Raw genomic sequence first — 19,817 nt, forward strand, 5'->3', positions numbered from 1 at the left:
CCTATGAACCAGGAGGTCATGGTTCAATTCTGGTCAGGGCACATGCCCAGGTTTTGGGCTCGATCCCCAGTGTGGGTTGTGCAGGAGGCAGCTGATCAATGATTCTCTCTCCATCACTGATGTTTCTATCTCTCTCTCCCTCTTCTTTCCTCTCTGAAATCAATAAAAATATATTTTTTAAAAAAAGGAGGTACTTTCAGCAGGGGGCATGCCCGCAGCAAGGCAGGTGCAAGAAAGCTGGACATGTACAAGGAGAATGGTGAGAAACGGACTGGGTCTGTACGGTGGGGTGCATTAAAGAGAACACTGTAAAATGAGATGAGAAGTATAAGACCAGAGATGTGCCTGAAGACAAGTACAGGAGTGATTGAAAGTTTCTGAGCAAGGTCATGAATGATCAAATTTATCTGATAGGAAGAGCATGACAGGCCAGGGATGCTTTGACTTTCAAGAGGTAAACAAAGCCACAAAATCTTTTCTAAAAATGTTCTTTGCCACTATTTTGTATTTTAAATATCCAACTATGTCAATGGTACATTAAGATAGTCCAAGTTTCTGGATGCTAATAGAGGGGAGAAGAAATCAGGAGCGCGTTCCTATGTTTCACAGAATACTTAATTACTTCTAAACATCTGATAGAGCATATTTTATACAATGTCTTACAAAGCTACCTTAGCTGTTCCCAGAAATGTCACCTGGTTATAACAATGTCACAAAGAAAGGAGAAACTCGTGTTGTGTTCCAATACACTATCTCTGTCATTCACCACCCAAAACCATCCTTACAAGTGCATGGGAACATTCAAGAGCAGCACGTGTTACAGAAGAATACGTGCCCAGAATGTCTTATCCTCTACTACACAGTCTGTCCCACTGAGAATCTATGCTCCAGATCAGGGGTGGGGAGGGAGGGGGAGGGAAGCTAATTTGAGTCAAACCTTCCTGATTGGCCTAAAGAAGCTTATAACCTGTGGGGGAAAGAGAGGAAGTCATGTGCATATATACCCACCAGAATTCAAGAGCCGAGGGTCACAGTAAAAGAAATAAAACCACCAAAGGGCACAAAAGAAGGAGATTTATTTTGCCTACAATTGGGCAATGCTTCATAGAGGTCTGGCATTTAAAGAAGACATTTTAAAGCTGACAAGATCTTAGAGCTCATCTACTTCAACCTCCTCGTTTTGCTTTTGAGAAAACTAGAACTTAATGACTAGTATAAAGTGAACAACTGGCTTCTGGCATTTGGGCCTAAGAGCCACGTGCCCTGGTTTCCATTTCACTGAGAGAGGATTCCAGCTGGTATAGGAAGATGGAGAGAAGGGCTGTGCCACAGTAGCAACAGAGCAAAGTCAGGACAAATGCTGTGTTTCGAGAAGGATGTCGGTCACAAGGAGCGCTGTCATGACAGCCACCTGTGAAGGACCTTCAAGGCCAATTTACAGAACCTTGACTTTTCTGCTGGCAGTGAGAAGTCACTGAGGTTGTGGGGTTGATAAATATCAAAGGAACAGGTGCAGAAGATGAATTTAACAGAGGAAAGACAAGAGTGGGGAGAAAGCATGACAGTGAGGGCTAGCGGGGTTCTCACCCAGGGCTAGAGCACCAGGACTGAAAAACGAGGAAGGGCTAGACGCAGTGGTCGGCAAACTGCGGCTCAGCAAACCGTGGCTTGCGAGCCACACACGGCTCTTTGGCCCTTTGAGCGTGGCTCTTCCACAAAATACCGGCTCTTCCACAAAATACCGACTTCTGCGCATGGGCCACAAAGTTTCAATCGCACTGTACATGCGCACCTGCACGTGGGATTTTGTGGAAGAGCCACACTCAAGGGGCCAAAGAGCTGCATGTGGCTCGCAAGCCAATGTTTGCCGACCACGGGGCTAGAGCAACACAGTGGAGGCAGGAGTGGCAACGCCTGGTAGCGACTGGATTTCAGAGGCTGAAGACCAGGAAATAGGCCAACTCACTCCACGACTTCTAACCTAGGTAACTGAGTGGGATGACGATATCATTAAAGATAAAGGGGGGAGAGAGGAACAGGTAGAAAGGGTTATGAGAGAGTAAGACTGATTCTGACCAGGTTAAATGTGAGGTACCAGTGGGACACTGAGGTATGGTACCCAGCAGGAAACCAAAAGGACCAGCGTGGAACTCAGGAGAGAGGCTGATACAAGTTGAACTATGTTCCCCTGCAACCTCTGCTGAAGTCCTAACCTCTAGTACCTCAGAATAGGAGCTTATTTAAAAACTTGTGTCCCGGTGCACGGACTCACGCACACTGAAAGGGAATTAATTAGAAGAAATATTTTAATATTGCTATTCACATCTTGCTAATGAAAAGAAAACAGGATTCTACTAGGTCTCCTATCTACCTAATCCAGGACTTCTGTGAGGATCAAATGAGAGAGGCACGGGAAAATGCTTCACAAACATTTGGTTGAACTGTAAAATGTTTGCACCTGGCTATAAAGCAAGTCAGGTTCCTGGGCTAAAGAAATTCCAAGGATGCTGGTCACTAGGGAGAGGAAGCCGGGCGTTGCTACATGACGTCATTAACCCGGCACCCACAGCGACCGTTTCTGGGCTGGGCTGGGCTGTGGGCCGCATTTTGTGCCATGGGGTCTTGGCAGCGTTGGCTGCGATTTGGTGGGGTGTCACTCCAGGGCGGTGGCAGGGCCTGCGTCCCACTTGGGGGAAGCCAGGTATTGGTTTGTCGGCGCCAGGTCCGTGGTGCCGTTTATTTTTAAATGGCCAGTGCATGCCATGGCAGCTTCTGCATTGAGCGTCTGCCCCTGGTGGTCAGTGCCGTCATAGCTACCGGTCAGACAGACAGACACTTAGCCTTTTATATATATAGACAGGGTTGTTGCAGATGTACTTAGCTAAGATGAGCTCCTAGTGGAGTAGGGCCGGCACCTGATCCAATGTGACTACACATGAGCACTGGGAGAATGCCATGTGAAGATGAAGGCAGAGGTCAGGGTGATGCTTCTATAAACCAAGAACACAGAAGATTGCCAGCAAACCACAGAAGCTAAAAGGAAGGCATAGAGCAAGTTGTCCCTCCAAAGGAACCAACCTTGCCAACACCTTGATCTTAGCCTCCAGACGTGAGACAATACTTTTTATTTTTTAAGTCACTTAACTTGTAGTATTTTGCTACAGCAAACTAATACAGGGGCCAAGATTGGAAAGGCAGATCTGGGAGTCTTTAAACCAGTGGTTCTCAACTTTCCTAATGCCGAGACCCTTTAATACAGTTCCTCATGTTATGGTGACCCCCAATTTCATTGTTACAAATTGAACATAATTAAAGCATAGTGATTAATCACAAAAACAATATGTAATTATATATGTGTTTTCCGATGGTCTTAGGCAACCCCTGTGAAAGGGTCGTTCGACCCCCAAAGGGGTCGCGACCAATAGGTTGAGAACCGCTGCTTTAAACAAAGGCTACTTAAAGCTGTGAATGAAACTGCCCAGAAGCATTTCAATCAGAGATATACGTTCAGACTACTGATGAAGGACAGAGAAGAAATGTGTTTCTGATTATCTGCTTTCTTCTCACCACCCCTCTTCACACACCATGACCCCCTCTGAGCAGGCCCCAGCAACCATACAGCCACATTGCTCACCAGGTTCACTTGCTGGCAAGTAAAAGGCAGAAAATAATCATTTGATCAATTTTCGCTGAACAGATGATAGGGTAGTTAAGAGTGAATCACACATACAGTATAGTATCTAGAAAAGGCACACTTTATGTTTCTAAAAATATATTTTTATTGATTTCAGAGAGGAAGGGAGAGGGAGAGAGAGAGAGAGAGAGAGAGAGAGAGAGAGATCAATGATGAGAGGCTGCCTTCTGCACATCCCCTAATAGGAATTGAGCCCACAACCGGGGCATGTGCCCTGACCGGGAATCCAACTGTGACCTCCTGGTTCATAAGACGAAGCTCAATCACTGAGCCATACCAGCCGGGCTAGAGAAGAGACATTTTAAAAAATTTAATGATCTGAATAAAGAAAGGCTTAAATAAAACAAAAAAAGAGCATCTTACCTCTCTCAAAATGGTACAAGAAACCTGAAGGCTATGGATGTGCGTTAACAAATCCTCTGGCAACGTCAAAGTGGTTTCATATACACAAGGGGCCAATGAATACTCCGGTATTTTAGGCATGTCACAGATACCAGAAAGGTATGTGACTGGGTAATCCTGTTAGATACATGTACTCTACTTCGATGTAGGAGGTACACAGATGAACCGTGAAATCATAATGTCTTACTGTTCATTAAGATTATTTTGGATTTTCAAGGTAATCTGACGAGAAGGCTACCAAAGTAATTATATAGTACTATATTCATTTACGGCATGGTATCTAAAAACATTTATATATGTTTTCCATATAAACAGTGCTTCAGTCTTGCTTTACAGATTTAATGGGTATTAGCATAAATTACAACAAAGAATACAAGCTTAATCAAGTTCAGACCTGGCTGCTGAGCTCGCTTCGTTCCCTTCCCGGCCTCCACTCCCTAAACTCCTTTGACAATGTTTGATGTCTTTTAAAATAAATCACGCAGCTCTGATGAACTCTATCTACTCTCGAAGGAAAAGTATTTGACATTAAAGCTTACCTACAACAACTAATAATGAGACACGGGCCAGCTAACATGGAAGCAAACAAAGAAGTCACGTTTTCATGGACCTACACTGCTCAGAGATCAGGTTTCTAACTACTCGATTTTATGGTTCTGCTGCTACCAGAGATTTTTTTAAGTAAGTCATGTTTGTTTTCCAAACTCGAGCTGTTTTTCTCTTCCTGAAAGCCATTTGTAACAGCAGCCACCTAAAAACTCCTTTAAAGTCCAGGTAAAGCAGGGAAAACACTATATACTACTATCAAATATTGAGCCAAAGAGGACAGGGATTAAAAGTGGATTCAACTATGACAAGATTACATAAACATCATCTATATATACAAAAGCCTAAGCGACTGTTACAACCGGGTCGCTATGATGACTCACTGACCACCAGAGGGCAGACACTCAATGCAGGAGCTGCCCCCTGGTGGTCAGGGCGCTCCCACAGCCAACGTCCCATGGCTGGCCAACCTCCCACGGCCCCTCCTCCCCCACCGGCTGGCCAACCTCCCGGAGTCCCTCCTGGCTGGCCGGTCCTGATTGCCCTGATCAGCCCTGATTGCCGCCAGGCCAAAGGACCCCACCCATGCACAAATTTGTGCACCAGGCCTCTAGTATACGTAGGAAAATACTGGAGGGATACACACCAAAACGATCACAGGGCTTCCTTATAGTAGCACCACTTTTGGTCTCCTACCCACATCCCTTCTCTACTTTGTAAGGGATAGTTCTTAGCCTAGAGAATTAATTAGAAGAAAGGGAATTAATTAGAAGAAATATTTTAATATTTAATATAAAGAAATCCTTTAATATTCAATAAAGAATACAGACAGCAAACTTTTGATACTATGGAAAAGGTGGTAAATAATAAGGGAACTGGAGATAAATTATTCAATGAATTCTGAGGATGGAGGGATTAGTGTTGTATTGAGACCAAGGAGGAGATGGGGAAATTAGGACCAGATGAGATCAGAATGAAGATGTGACCAAGTAGACATGTAACAATTAGTCTTGCAGGAGACAAAAGACATAATGAAGTCACGATGGGTGGTGGGAGGAAGAGAGGCCACCAACTGCAGTGGGGCCCTGGTGCTTAATATATGTGCAGGGCAAAGGCCAGTGCTGGGAATACACAGATGAAAATGCAATCTCTGCTCCCCAAGAACTGGTGGTCTGGTGGGGATGGTGAACCAGGAACAGAGGAAGAAAGGCCGGAGGTGAAAACCCACATGACATGCAGGTTCGCTGGAGTGAGGGCAAGTGTATGCAATGCAAGGCATGGTGGTCATGCCCTGATGGTAGACAAGGGTCTGAAATGTTTAATGACATGATGAATTTGTGTTCCAGACTGTTTAATCCAGCAGAGGAGTGATAAATGAACTGGAAGGATAAGAGCCCAGAGCTGGGGAGATGGCTTGGTTGAACCCAGGAAAGAGCCATGAAGGCCTGAAGGAGAAAGATGTGCTCCTATGACAAAGGGACAAGAGTAAACAGTGCTATGATCTCCAGAGGACAATGTGACAACACAGCAAGACTTAAAAATGCCCACACTCTTTGACACATCCCACTTCTAGGAACTTATCCTAAAAAATAATTAATGAATGTGTGCAAAGTTTTACCTACAGAGCATAATTGATAACCATGAAAAAGTGAAAACCACCTCAATATGCACCAGTATGTGACTGATTAAATACAGGAATACCATCCAACCACTGAAAAGTGTTGTCATGTTGGTCCTATTTTGTTAAAAATGGACCAGAGTAATATTTTATACACTCACACAGCTTGAAGGATGTACACCAAAGTGTTGGCAGTGATTATCTTTCAGGAGTTAAATTATTAGAAATTTGTTTCCTTTCTTTTTGCTTGCCCATATTTACTAATCTTTTCAGTAATACACACAGTATACTATTTTTGTAATAAAAAAATACAAATGTATATAAGACAAAACAGCAAGGACCAAGACTTGGGTAATGACAGAAGGACTGAATAAGAAATGAGGGGGAAGGGGACTAAAAAAAGTAACAAGTGACTGAAACAATCACTTTACCTCTGGCCATCCAGGGGGACAACCTCCAGTTCTCCTATTTCTCCCTGCTGTTGCTTATTCTCGCTAGGCAGTGGCTCCTGCCCCATGTGGTCCCTTTCATCTCCAGCCTGGCTCCTATCTCCAGGCCAACTCTGTGGCTATGAAAGTTTAAGCGACTGCACATAAGGATCTGATCTGTCCAGACTTCAGGAAGTTTGGTTGTAGACAACGCACCATATCAAAACCCAATTACCACTTTTCCTTACAGTGCCTAACCACAAGAGTGCTTTGCAAGAATAACTTCTCCTTACGACACTCTTTTGTGTGTTATAACAGAAGCCAAACAATTGTCCAGGATTAATGACAGAGATAAAAGTAAAATCCAACTCCAAAAACAGGGCTCCAACCACCAGACCACCCAGGTTCAAGGATCCGTGAATGTCAAGGGGGGAAAAAGCACACAAAAAACAGAACTGGGCTCTCCTGTGATCACGTTTATCCAAAGAGCTTTGGCCTCCATTATTTGAACATCTTTATTAGCTTTGGGTGTTTTCCAGTTCTTTTATCTCCCTCCCAAAAGCCTTGCAAATATACACTGTTCAGGCCACCAAGCACCTACGTACCCTAAACCTATATATGCCAGGAAATACCCCAGACAGTAAGGATACCATGAAAATGAGTAAGACTGACAGAATCTGTGTCCCCAAGGAATTACAGTCTAGTGGGGAAGGCAAGCAATGAGGACAACATACAAATAATAAAGATAAGATGATCCCAAATCCTGTAACTGTTGTAGAAGATGTGGAATGCATTCAACCAGCGTTCCTCAGTCCCAGAGAGCCTATTTCATTTAACTGGTCTGAGAAGGACTAGAGCCAGAGCCACCATTTGTTTTTTTAAATTTCTCAAGTGGTTCTACCATGCAGCCAAGCTTGAGAATGATGGGGATGGCAGAGAGGGAGCCACTTGCTTAAGGTGGTCAGAAAATGCCTCTAGGGAGGAGGCATGAAGATCCGAATGATGAAAAGAAGGAAGCACTGGATGATCGGGAGGAAGGGTATTTGGGGCAGAAGAAACAGTTCCAGAGCTCACCCTGAGACAGGCCAAGTTCCACGGGACTCGCTCCACAGGCCAGGAGACACCTGAGTGGCTGGAGACTAGAGGAGAAGGGAAGTGAACAGGGACATGGGATGGAGGAGTGTGCAGGGCACACAAGACCCTTGGATTTTATGCCAAGGGCACATGGGAAATAGCCACTGTTGGAGGGTAGAGGATTTTATGCCAAGGGCACATGGGAAATAGCCACTGTTGGAGGGTATGCAGGGGAGTGATGTGACCTCATGAAATGACTACTCAGGAGCCTGCGGAACACAGACTACAGGGCCAGGCCGTGAGTCCACAGTCGGAAAGTGGCTACAGTAGCCCTGGCTCCATTGGTGGGGCGTGGTCCTGTGCACTGAAAGGTTGCTGGTTTCATTTCTGGTCAGGGCACATGCCCGGGGTTTCGGGCTCGATGCCCAGTAGCGGGTGTGCAAGAGGCAGCTGATCGATGTTTCTCACGTTGATTTTTTTTCCCTCTCTCTCTCTCCCCTTTCCTCTCTCTTGCAAAAAACAAAAACAAAAACAAAACATATTTAAAAGAAAAGAAAGTGGCTGCAGTGGGCTGGACTGGAGTTGTAGCAGGAGCGACATGAATGAGAATGGTCAAATCCAGGATATGTTTTCTAGATAGAGCTCGGGGGTGGGCTTGTCCTGGAAGTTTTTAAAGCCCAGGGGCAGAATTCAGGTGCCAGCTGGGGACCCTGGGTGGCCGGTGGCTGCAGGGGCCATGGCAGCCAGAATCACAGACAGACTCTAAGGCCCCGAGGTTCCTGAAGATAGGAACACTACTATTCAAGCAGATGATGACGGAGCTCATATATAAAGATTTTATGTCATATGCCCGTTGATGGTCAGTGAGCAAAAAATCTAAGCTTCACAGCCCCAATATGTAAATTTCTTAACAGTGACAATGCATTATCACCTAATTTTATATTCTAAAAACCATCAGTAATAAGGGGAAAGAGACCTGAGTTCTAGCGTTCCCTTTGCCTGACTGATCTTGCCAGGCAAGTTGGAGGCGGCCTCCTTTCCTGATCTATGAAAGGTGCTGTCTCCCATGCCTTTCACTCTACCATCTCATTCTCTTCCACTTTCAGTTACAGGGAGCCTTCCGTGCCACTCCGGCTCTGGCACAGCCTTGGCATTCCCGGGAGGGCATCTGTTCTGAGGCCAGCTGGGCTTCAGCTCGACTGCTCACTCGGGTTCAAATCTCACTGCGGCGTTTGCCAAGGGCCTATTTAAATTCATTGGCTCCAATGAAATCTGGCAGATTGAATAGCGTTCAAACAAGTAGGCTACGACTGCCTGGCTTTAAAAACCTATTAAAGATTTTATTAGAGACTTTACTGTATTGTTATCATGAATTTAGCCTATAAATACAGCCCCTGCACATATCACTGCCTCCATATTGCCAAAAAAAAGATAAATATATAGGCCCTCGTACTTGTGAGCTTAATGCAGTAAGTGATACACCCACACTTCCAGATGTACCTGTCTGTTCGCTGCCTTGTATTTCACTCCATGTAGCATTTGAGCTGCCCAAGGCTGACTGTGCCAACTGGTGGGATTTATGGAGGGCATTCTTGTACCGCCTGCACGTTCTTCCTTACTAGAGGGATCGCACATCTTTACCAGGTGCGATCCATCCCTTCTACTTCACTGTTGCTAATAGCTCATTCAATTACATCCTAGAAAATGTCTTTCGCCTACACATCTTCTATTCCGCAATCCTCCTTCTCCTCTCTGTTAAATAATACTGCCAGGCAACCTCAGGAGAATGCGTTCCCTTGTCCTGTCACACACCCAAAAATAACCCATCTTTAGACCTTTGAGTGATAAAGACACTCTAATCGTGGCCAATCCCCACAAGAGTGATACTGCATCAAGGAAAAGAATCACCAAGCTTTTTAAAACTAGAGACAAATCATACTCTTTATCTCCGTAAGACTCTAGATAGATACCCTATTTCTTAAATACTAATAGACATCCTTTTTTTAAATCCTCATCCCAGGAGATGTTTACTGATTTCAGAGAGAGAAGAAGGGAGGAAGAAAGAGGGGAAAAGAGAGAAACATCGATAAGTATGCACCCCAACTGGGGATTGAAACTGCAACCTAGGTATGTGCCTTGACCAGGAATCAAACCCACAACCTTTTTGGTGTATGGGACAATTCTCCAACCAACTGAGCCACCAGGCCGGGACCACTAATAGACATTATTTAAAAACTATCTCATCGTATTATTTCTATTTTATAAAATTACCAATATTGAGAGAAGAATTTAAGGTGCACCAAAAATATTCTGTATTTTACTTACATCCTGGGTTAAACAGTATTTTGAGATCTATCCACAGACTTGTATTTTTAAAGGAAAAGTGTACTAAGTTAAAACACACACACACATCATTTTTAACTGGGGATTGCCTTTAAAGGGGGAAAGAAAGAACATTGGCATAAAAAGAGGGAAAGTAGTTGTAAACCATATTGGAAAATCAATTAGGCAAGCAAAGTAGATTTTTTTAAAATCTAGGTTTTCTACATCTTCCCTATTCTTTTAATTAAGGCTGGATGAGGAGGCTTCGACTTTATTAAAATGGCAAATGAAGAACAATAACAGGGAGGTAAACCACAGATAAGAAATCAGTAACTGAAAGCCAGCAGGCATACACATTTATTAACTAGCATTTTTTAAGTGACCACTGTGTACTGGCAAACACTGCAAAAAAGTAGCAGGTTAGTTGTTCAATTGCCACTGGGTAACCAGCTTCAAACGCTTCCTGTAGAGCAGGCACTGCCAACCCCTTTGTTTATCTGACGTCAGTCTCCAGTTTGCTTGTTCCCTTGGTTTAGAGCTGAAAAGCACAAAAAGTACCCTCCACTCAAGAGACTCTGGGTGCTAAGGCACAGAGGACAGCCTGAGGGACAGAACTTCCTCATGCATACTTTTAAAGAGGTCCATATTACCTATGCGTGTTCCTTGCTCAAATAACACTTTAAAAGAAAAAAGAAAAAAGGGTTAAGTGATTTTTTAAATTGGAACATAATGCCTTTCTCAAAGTGTTTTTCTTAATCTCTTAAGCAAGGAAATGATGAGTAAAACAAGATTTGAAAACAAAAGGCACCTAAGCATGGACACAAAAGTGAGGAGCAAAAGTGCCATTTTCAGTTTTTAGGAACTAGGTGACATCAGTTTTACTGATTCCTCTTTGAGAGACATTATCAATTACTCAGGAACATTTTAACATGTTCTTCCGTTCAGTTACAAATCCTACGTTTTGGACCCACACAGAAACCTTTTTTGATGTAAATGTAACATAAGCTACTGGCAAAGCAAACATTAAGTGACTGAAGCAGCCTTTATCATATTTTTAAAAATAAAATTATTCATAGTGTGGGCAAGAAGAAATAGAAGTACACAGGCTTGAGCCAGAATATCACACATGCACACAACAGCCAACATTAATATCTGCTGTGCCAGCTGAATTCAAATTAACCCAATTTTACATGTTAATTAAACCAGCTATTTTCTTCTTATTGTATTTTTCCTTCTTAAACAGTACAGTCTACAAGTGATTCCCAACAGACTTGTTCCAACAACAATGACATATTCATTTACTTCTATTATGACCATACAATACAGTAACTGAGCAGTAATTTTTCACAGTCAATTACGTGTGTGGTTCTTTATGCTTAAAGATGCTGAAATAATGTGTACTACAGAGCCATATGCCCAAATCTCCAAGTCTGCCTGCAGCAGTTGCCGGGGTAACACATTTTCTCTCCAGTTTAGCATAACCCTTCATTGAATATCATTAGGTGTCATTAAATAGCAAACATTAACATGAACTTCAATACACTACTTAGATAGAGTCATTTTACCCATATAAACAAGTGCTCCATCATTTATAAGAAGCTTAAAATTGATTATGCTTTTCTGTATTTAAGACCATGAAAAAGAAGAAGGAAAAAAAAGTGCCCACGTGTTGATTCCAAATTGAATTTGCAGAAATTTCTGTTACCAAAAGAGAACTCAGACCTAGTTTCAGGGGTAACAATTTTCATCAACAGGGTCACAATAGTCACTAAGCATAGGAAGATCAGGTTTTTAAAATTTATCCAAAGTTGTAAAATATTTCCATCAATTTCATCTCAACTGAAGACTGTTTCACCCTTCTTTCTAAGGGTGGGGGAGGCACTTGAGTTCAGTAACAATAAATTTATTGAATAAGGCATTTAAAAATCAAGGCACATAGTAATAAATAGAAGGCACAGGATACACTGTGCATTACTTGCAGTATCTTAAATATTAAAAATGTAATGGAGTGTCCTGTAGCTTAGATATGGTAATATATGGTTCACACAGGCTGTTCTGGAGCAATGCCAGCGTTAGGAGGAGCAGCCATTCCTAATAATTTCCATCAGCCCCTCATCCCATGCCACCCCGAACAAGCACCTGTGTCTAGGAAAAACAATGTGCTTGCTTTACAAACAGTCTCAGCCCTAAGAGCTCCCCCTTTCCAAACGACATCACCACTTTTAAACCCTGGAACCATAATTTTCCTGAGACACATCTTAATTCCATGTAAAGCTAAACTCTCAGCCTCTAAGCAACTGCAACTTGTGTTCTATCGTCTGCATTACAAAGGGCCTCCAACTTTTCCTTGTTAAAGGACACATACAAAAACAAAATGAATCATCAAAAGGCAAAGCTACCTCCAATACATCTTCTCACCTTTCCCTCTACAGGAGAAAGGCTGGCTCCAAAATCCTAGAAGTGGGGGTCGGAAGAACGTGTTAAGGTTTAGGAGACAGCCCCCAAACTGTCCATAGTCAACTTAAGAATAACTAAAGAGAAATCTCTGCCCAGAACAAATGAGTTCTTGGTAATGGGGATTGAGATCCCAGAGACTACAATTATGACGATGAACTGGGATCTCTTTCTTCTTCCTACATCTGTTTCCTAATCCCAAGTAAGAAAGAAATGGCCACAGGAAATGGAGTGTCTTAGCCTTGGGTAGTTGTGTTCTTACCTCCCACTGACCCACAATTATTCAGGCAGCTGTTTGCAAAGGTGAATGAAACCTCAATACCTCAATCACCATGTTCAGTGCAGGGGTGGAGATGTGGTTAGCAAAGAAAAAATTATTTGATAGTAAATGTATATTCCATTTTGGTTTCAGCACTCTGCTTTGAAATGAGGTTAATCACGAGGAACAAATTGATACCAAGAATAAATTTTAAGTAAAATATTTTCAAGATATATTGGCATTAGTATAGATTCAGTTACTTCTCTGAAGCCTCCATGACAATTCGTATTCTGAATGATTATCTAAGAAGCTTTAGGGTTTCAAATAAAACTTAAAACTAAATTGTACAAACTATCATTACTGGGGAAAGTAACCTAGTAACTCAAGAAACATTATTAATGAGAACTGAAATAAATAGTGATTTCTGCTTACAATATTCTGATTAAGTCATCTTTCTGGCTTTTACCCCAAATCCAAAATAAACAGAATGCTATTTTCATCCCTATTCCCAATACAGATTAATTAAAAGTTAACTATATGAGCGTAATTTGCTTGTCTAAGAACTTGCCAAGATGTAGTAAAGAAAGAAACATAAATTTTTCATATTTAACTATGTTTCACAATACTAATAATCATGAACAATGAGTTCACCTATTAACACAGGCCACCCATGAACGTAGATTCTCATGAAAATAACAAAAAGCATTTATTATAAGTGTCTGAGCCTGGTCTACCCAGGTAAATTTTATTTTACTGCCTGGAAGTACCTATATAAATGCTGAAAAACAGGCAAGGAAAGAAAAATTTTCTGTCCCAATTGATCCAATGTGGTTTCCCATCCTATTCCACACAAGCTCTGCACCCATTAGCAAGCACTGTTTCTAAAGGGCTCACACAACACCAAGCTTTTTTTAAAGCAGGCGATTACAACACAGAACAGCAATAGTAACGAACAGTCAGAATTAGAAAGTGGTGGGAGTACTTTATATTTTTGCAAAAGCAAATTAAGCTACAAGACTTGCGAGGCTCTCTGGTTTTTTCTAGGTACAATTATTGCTCATTGTGGGAAAAGCAACATCAGAGTTTAATGCTTTTTCCTTCAGTAGGTGGGTGACTGTTTTACTTCCTGACTTTCAAAAAGAGAGAGCACTGATCAGAAAACCAAAAAGCGATAGATAGAGGGTTTCAATATGAATCACGTGGCCAGCCAATTCTCGGGGACTTTCAAGGGGCGTTTTCCCCAAATGGGAATGCAACTCCTTTAGTCAATGATAAACATTATATTATACTAGAGGTCCGGTGCACAAAAATTTGTGCACTCGGGAGGGTCCCTCAGCCCGGCCTGTGCCCTCTTGCAGTCTGGGGCCCCTTGGGGGCCCCTTCCCCTGGCTGCTGGCACCAGTTTTCCTCCGGCGCCCGGAACACAGGCCTTCGCTCTTCGCCAGGAGGGGCCAGCGCGGCGGGCGAGGGGCTTAGCTCCTCGCTCGCTGCGCGGGGCCCCAGGGGCGTGGCGGAGGCTGGCCCGTGGCGAGCGGGCCCCGGAGGCGTGGCGGAGGCCAGCATAGCGGGCTTCCCTCTTTGCTCTTTGCTCGCCACGCCGGCCTTCGCTCGCTGCTCCTGCCCGAGGCCAGCCGGCTTCGCTCCATTGCTTGGCGCCTACGTATGCAAATTAACCGCCATCTTTGTTGGCGGTTAACTGCCATCTTTCTTGGCAGTTAATTTGCATATCGCCCTGATTAGCCAATGGGAAGCATAGCGAAGGTACGGTCAATTACCCTTTTTGCCTTTTATTAGATAGGATTCTAAAGTAATAACTGGAAGGATAAGGTGAACTAAAATTTCGTAAAAGAGAAGAGACAGGGATGCATTTATTTAATTCTGCAGCAGAAGGCTGTAACTCCCCAGACCACAATCGTCAGCAAACACCTTGGCCTTCCCAGGGGGCTAAAGGGGAAGAGCAGGATTCTCAAACAAATCAAGAACCTAATCCTAAGGGTGGTTTCTCGGTACAAAGAATAGATTTTATAAAAACGAAAACAACCCTAGACCAGTGGTCAGCAAACTCATTAATCAACAGAGCCAAATATCAACAGTACAACGATTGAAATTTCTTTTGAGAGCCAAATTTTTTAAACTTAAACTATATAAGTAAGTACATTGTTATTAACTTAATTAGGGTACTCCTAAGGCTTAGGAAGAGCCACACTCAAGGGGCCAAAGAGCCGCATGTGGCTCTCGAGCCGCAATTTTCCGACCACGGCCCAAGACTATGTGGTACCAGCCTACTGGGAGAGGATAAAAGCGAAGACAAGAGAAGAAAAAAAGATTTGCTAAAGTTGCAGCACCTGTTCCAGAGACAGGCGGCGTAAAATGTTCATGTTCCTGGGGGGGAAATGACTACCAGGGACTTGAACAGGCTGAATTTCGATGTGGAACAGAAAGACAGCCTGAGAATCCCATCCCCTCACCATCTTGATAACAATACCTCACACACTCATGGCATGTTATATATGCAGCCATTCAAATTCATTCAAAAAGCACTGATGGGGTGCAGCTATGTGTCAGCCACACTGTTCGAGGACCTGCAGATTCAGCAGTGAGCAGAAGAGGCACAATCCCTACCTTCCTGAAACTTCCAGTCCAGCATGTGTGAGAAGGTCCAGTGGGAGACAACAATCAAACATTAAGGTCTTTTGTTACAAGAGAATCACTACGAGAAACACTACAGTAAAAGGAGGAAGGAGTGTTGGGGTTCAATTTAAAACTGTGTGTTTAGGGACAGCCTCCCTAAGGTGTCATCAGAACAGACCTTAAGGAGGTGACTATCTTAGGGGAAGAAGAAGTGCAAAGGCCCTCAGAATGGAACTTACACCATCGGCTCCCCTGGTTCTCAGGCTCTTGGATTGAGACTGAACTGTACCACTGACTTTCCTCCATAATCTCATGAACCAATTCCTATACCTCTCCCTCTCTGTCCCCACCCTCTCTCACTATATTGAGATCCCTAATACATATGCATATATGCATATACATATACTCTCTCATAGGAATATATAATTAGAATAGAATAGAATAGAATAGAATAGAATAGAATAGAATAGAATCTATATATATATATAAAAGCCTAAGCAACCATCCAACCTTTCAACCGTAGCTATGATGGACACTGACCACCAGGGGGCAGACGCTCAATGCAGGACCTGCCAAGTTGTGGAGACTTGGCAGCTACAGTACTCAGGTGATACACCTAGAACCAGAGAGGAGGGAGCCTGATTCCAGGGTGCATCACCCAAGAACTGCCCTCTCGCAATCCGGGACCCCTCAGGGATGTTGGAGAGCCAGTTTTAGCCCAATCCCCACAGGCCAGGCCAAGGGACCCCACCGGTGCACTGGGCCTCTGGTATAATTTAGAAAGCTTGCGGGTATAAATAGGGAGAGAAATATAAACATAAACATACATACATACCAATTTACTTATATTTGGGGAAGAAATCTCCTATGAAAGGAGAAGCCAAAAACTAAAGTTAATGAGAGTGAACTCTAAAGGGAGAGATTAGACAGGGTGAGGGGGACAGGCATGTTAAGTCAGACTTTTCTGAGGATACCTTGCTTCTGTTATAGTTTTCACTTGGGAAGCATATGTTTTACATATTCAAAAATTAAATTAAGTCTGAAAAAAAAACCCTTAAAAACTGAAAACAAACTGAAACGAATGAACCTAACCATATAGCAAGTTGGTGGCAAAACCACAGAAAAATGAATTATTTTAAACTAGAGGCCTGGTGCACAGATTTGTGCACTGATGGGGCCCCTCAGCCTGGCCTGCACCCTCTCACAATCCAGGACCCCTCAGGGAATGTTGGATTGTCAGTTTCGGCCCAGACCCCACAGGCCAAGCTGAGGGACCCCACCGGTGCACGAATCTGTGCACCAGACCAGTTTCAACCCGACCCCAAAGGCCAGGCTGAGGGACCCCATCGGTGCATGAATCCATGCACTAGGCCTCTAGTATATGCATGTAAGATCTTTGGTTAATCTCTTCCCGCCCTCTCTCCTCCCCTCTTCCCTCTGAGATTCATCAGTCTGTTCCATGTTTCCATGCCTGTGCGTTGAGTGTCTGGTCAGTGTGAGTCATTAGCGACCAGTCAAATGGTCCAACGGTCGCTTAGGCTTTTATATATCTAGATAACCTTAGAACACAGTCTTTTCACTGTATATATTTAGTGGAATACATTCTAAGCACAAATAGAGCTGAAAAGACATCTTAAATTTCATTTACTAATTAACTGTTAGCAGCAATACTGGTGTTATTTTAAATATATCCTACATCTTACATATATGTAAATATGTAAATGCTGCTGGTAACCAAGACTTTCAATGAAAGAATAAAGATGTAAGTAATAATAAAAAATATTTTGAATTTAATTTTGTCAATTGTTTAACTTTGAAATCGATATACCAGTATGAACTGAAGACTTTTTCCCCAACTAGCCATTGAAAAGACCCAAAAGCAATGACAACCCAAAAGTAAGAAGCACAGATAGTTGCCTGATTATGATTTCTAAAAACCCTCCTTTGCTTTAGTAGATAGCTGCCTCCATTCATACATATCTACTGGTTTACATTGTCTATTTGCTACATCAGAACTATGTGCCAATACATACCTGTTAAATTGTTGGCGGCAAGAACAGCACCAAGTGTTAGCCAGTGGGGTCAGACCAAACCTTGGCTCAGCAACCTTGGTACTTGAGCTCTAACTAGGAAAGAATTCACAGCCAAGACTCAAACTATAAGAGAAAGCTTATTTAGAAAGTCACACAGGTAGAAGTGAGCGGTAGGAGAAAAGGGCTCGGGAAACATTTACAGAGACAAAAGAAGGGCCCCTGGAGCTTAGGAGAAAGAAAGAGGCAAGGAAAGTGGGCCTGGGGGAATGGGGTTGGGAGAGGTGCTAGTGTGCTCCATAGAGAGCAGTGCTGAGTCCTGGTCTTCAGGGGACCTCAATAGAATATTCATTCCTCAGCTTTCCAGGTGTGTCCTTCCAGGGTCATGGTCTCTACTGATTGGTGGGAGCCAGGGCAGGGGTTCATTAGTCAATGCAGCTGGTCCAGATGTCTGCTATGGCATAGCTATGGGTCAGAACCTCATTGTCCTGGGAGCTTAATGCTTAAGGGCTATTCTCTGGCCCCCTTGTTTGTTCCCACACATAACTAGCAACATGCCAAGGGAGGAAAAGCGAGGGGAGGGTCCCAACCACATGACCAGCAAAATGAAAGGTCAGGGGTTCTAAACCACATGATGGGCAATACGTTAGAGCAGTGATGGCGAACCTTGTGAGCTCGGCGTGTCAGCATTTTGAAAAACCCTAACTTAACTCTGGTGCCGTGTCACATATAGAAATTTTTTGAAATTTGCAACCATAGTAAAACAAAGACTTATATTTTTGATATTTATTTTATATATTTAAATGCCATTTAACAAAGAAAAATCAACCAAAAAAATGAGTTCTCGTGTCACCTCTGACACGCGTGTCATAGGTTCGCCATCACTGCGCTAGAGGAATAAAAGTAACCCTGGGGGTGAGGTCCTTGTTTTCCTAGTTTTGCCTGATGCCAGGCCCCTGAGGCTTTCCGCCCTGGTGACCTTCTGTACCTGGCCCATCGTCCTTGCTCTGCTCATGTCTAACTGCCTACTACAAAATGAATTAATAATGAGATTAACCTAGGTTTCTCAAATATTGAGGTTCTCTCAATTTGTAACACAAAACCATGTTACCTTACCATATATCCTTTATTTTAGATACTAAGTTATTCTACAATATCTGGGAAAGTTAAAAACCTTCATTAAATTAATCTGAGACTCTCACTCTGTTTAGTAGGAAGTGACTCACTGACAATTATGCCACAATCAATGGGGAAGTAATAGGCACTAAATCTCCTCACATTTCACCTCACAGCTTAGCACAAGACTTTTAATTTAAGCAACAGCCACAACCCGTGCCTATGACACTCACATTGTTAGAGGAACAGATTTGCAAGTAGCCAGGAAACAGAACTTACACATGATTTCCCTTCCTTTACAATTTTAGATTTGAGTTATTGTTTTTTAAAATACATGTTTATTGATTTCAGAAAAAGAGATAGAAACATCGATGATGAAAGAGAATCATTGATCGGCTGCCTCCAGCAAGCCCCACAATGGGGGTCGAACCCACAATCCAAGGATGTGCCTTAACCAGGAATCGAACCATGACCTCCTGGTTCAAAGTTCGGCGCTCAACCACAGAGCCACATCACCCAGGCTAGATTTGAGTTTTAAATACCTGTGGTGAACATAAAGTAAGAGCAGACAACCAAACAAGGAAGGTGGGAAGGAACAGTATTTGCTCTTTCAAACATTTTCGGAGCACCTTCACATGCCTGAAATAATACAGAAGAAGGGCTGAGCCAGTAATGGTAAGTATTCTGAGAATGTGTGCAATGGTACCTCAAGGTTGAGTCTAAGAATACGAAAAGGGAAAGTATTCCAAAAACGATTCCTCAGTTTAAAAAATTTGTGAGGAATGTGGTGACAGTGTTTCCTAAGTCTGTGGGTGTGGATGAGTTGGGGTAGTCCTTTTACATTGGCCAAATAATTAGTCTTAGAGGCTAAGAAACTTGCAAAGTGCATCACAACTTTTAAGCAAAGACAGATGCAAATTTCTCATGCAAAGATCTTTGTTTTAAATATATATTCTTATTGATTTCAGAGAGGAAGGGAGAGGGAGAGAGAGATAGAAACGTCAATGATGAGACTCAATGATCGGCTGCCTGACCAGGAATCAAACTGTGACCTCCTGGTTCATAGTTCGATGTTCAATCCCAGAGCCACATTGGCTGAGCCAAAGCTCTATATTTAATATACTTCTCTCACCACAGAAAGCTCATGGTAGAGCAGGTTGGGCACAAATATTTTTAAAAAACTAGGTCCAAATTCTAGTTCACTAGCTATACAACTTTGAGCAAATTATTTAAACTCTGCACC

General features: G+C 42.9%; 1 protein-coding gene across 4 annotated transcripts in view; it reads right to left on the reverse strand.

The window, feature by feature from the left end:
* The window catches only part of SLC25A13 (solute carrier family 25 member 13), a 133,033-nt gene that overhangs the window by 94,847 nt on the left and 18,369 nt on the right, over positions 1 to 19,817 (reverse strand). The window lies entirely within an intron of this gene.

This window comes from Myotis lucifugus, unplaced genomic scaffold (genome assembly GCF_000147115.1).
Source record: "Myotis lucifugus unplaced genomic scaffold, Myoluc2.0 scaffold_15, whole genome shotgun sequence".
Classification (NCBI taxonomy): Eukaryota; Metazoa; Chordata; class Mammalia; order Chiroptera; family Vespertilionidae; genus Myotis; species Myotis lucifugus.